The sequence below is a fragment of the Lutra lutra genome, chromosome 2, assembly GCF_902655055.1.
Source record: "Lutra lutra chromosome 2, mLutLut1.2, whole genome shotgun sequence".
Taxonomy (NCBI): domain Eukaryota; kingdom Metazoa; phylum Chordata; class Mammalia; order Carnivora; family Mustelidae; genus Lutra; species Lutra lutra.
Window position 1 is genome coordinate 152,669,552 of NC_062279.1, and position 2,266 is coordinate 152,671,817.

Genomic DNA, 2,266 nt, shown 5'->3' on the forward strand with positions numbered 1-2,266 from the left:
AGAAATTAAATGAAAATCTATGTTTAACACACCCAACATAATGCCTGGTTTATCAGAGACACTCAGAATTCTTAGTCTCCTCTCCTTTTTCTTAACTTTAGGATGAGAGCTCCTGTTATTTTACATTCTGTTTCTGCTGGATCAAGTGTCCTGTAGGCTGTCAGAGCTGCTAAATTAGGTATCTCCCCACACAGGCCACTTAGAGGAAGCAGGAGCACTGTCTTCCTGTAGATCAGCTTCAGGCCCGGGAGTCAGAGGAGCATTGCAGACTCCATGCTCCCTCAGGGGCTCACCCTCCTCCCAAGCTCATCCACGTTGCTGCCCCTGATGTCCGGGAAGGGGTCTCCTTGATAGACAGGCATTGCTTCCTTACAGCCTCTGGGCTCTTTTATTGGGTTTTACTTGGGTTGCAAATATCCTACATTGGTCCCTTCTATTAGCACAGAATCGGACCCATGAGTGCAGAGTTTGGGCTATCTGAAGCCAAGAATCAATATATAGGAATTGGTCAGGAGCTGGGCAGTGGGTAGGTCTTAGGGTACCCTCGGAGGGCCAGTTGACCCCAAAGGTGGCCTGTTCCAGTTCACATAATGTGCGTAATTTTCCAGGAGACATTTTGATGCCATAGTCTCCTGAGAACCCTTCTTAAAATTTTTAAGCATACAGTCTGGGACCGTAGGTTTTGAAGAGCTTCCACCCATGATAAGCAGGGGCTCTTTTGCTCACCCTATGTGTTCCCTCCCTGCCCCTCCCTCAAAACAAAGGGTGGGCGCCCCTCCAAAGGAGAGACCAGTTAGATGCTGGTCTCTCCGCTCTCCTGCGGGAGACGTGGGTGCCTCCTGGCCGCAGGAAGTCTCCTATAATAAGACCCAGACTGGGGCCTGAAGGGCTCGCCCTAGACTCTACGAGGTCACCACGGAAACAGGTTGGGGCCCACTCAGACTCCTAGTCTCAAGACCCCAGAGCCACAAACACAAACAGGCCATTCACTCAAAGTTAGAAGTTATTAAGGTCCCCGCCCCCCGCCCCCCAGGTGTCTTTCCAGTGGTATTCCTTTTGGAAATTCCTTCCAGTTCCGCCCCAGGCCCCCGACCTGCGGAATTCCTTTTGGAAATTCTTAGAAGGTGATGAAACTTCCCTTCCGCTAGCGAGCGGGAACTGACTACACATCATCTTCCCCGCAGGTTTACCGAGTCCTGGCGAGTTGCCAGGCAAGTTGGTCCACTTCTCCTTAGAGTCCAGCGGGGCACGACTGCCCAGAGGGATGGAACTAGGGGTGAAGGAGAACCCCGAATAGTGTCTGTGGCGCACCCCCTCGGTTGGATCCCGACTTCCTTCCTGCCCCGGTGCAGTCTAGCCACCCCGGCCCGTAGCTCAAGGGCCCGGAACGGTTGGAATTTCACCTCTAAAAATGTTGCGGAAAAATAATCAGACCTTCGAGAGACCAAGTGACACTCAGAGAAGCAGGAGAACTAGGTTTTATTTTATGCTCGGACCCAGATGAGCTTGTGTGTGCTCCAAGTTCTGGGCCCCGGGGAGTGGGTTACAGGGCTAGAAAAAAGGCAGTCAGGGTCCAAAAGGCTAGACTGACTGCTGGTAGGTGGGTTTAAATTGGAAGGCGGGGTCTGCTTTAGACAGGAACAGTAGCGCAGAGAGCCTGCGGCGGGAAGCCTGTTTACGGGAGCGGAAGGCGCTGGTTTTCTCTTGCTCCGGGTAGGGTTTCTAGTTTTCTAGCTTCTTGTCAGTAACTTTCCATCATCTGGGACCCCTTGGCCTGATCCTGCTGTGGGTACCATTTTCCTCTTCAAAATAACCGAAGAAGATTAAAAGGTACATAAAATAAATAAGTTATAAAATAAGTCACGGAGATGAAAAGTAGAGCCCAGGGAATATAGTAAATATAATAACCTATGGTGACGGGGGGGGGGGGGCGTTGAGGGGGTGAGCACTGAGTAGTGTCTGGAACTGATGAATCACTACGTCGTACACCTGCAACTCCTATAACACAGAATGTTAACTATACCGCAATTAAAACAAAAGCCAAAACGTCACAGTCCTTAGATCATGCGACTGTTGATCTCCGGGTTTTGAGTTCGAGCCCTACCTTCGTATACCCAATACTCTCTACAGAGATTACTTAAAAATAAAATGTAAAAAAAAAAAAAAAAATAGCCAAGAACAAGAATCCTATCGCCAGTGAAGTCCCAAGTCAATCCTAGAACTGAAGCAGCCAGCAGAGGCGGGAAGCCAGGAAGTGGTACTGGGC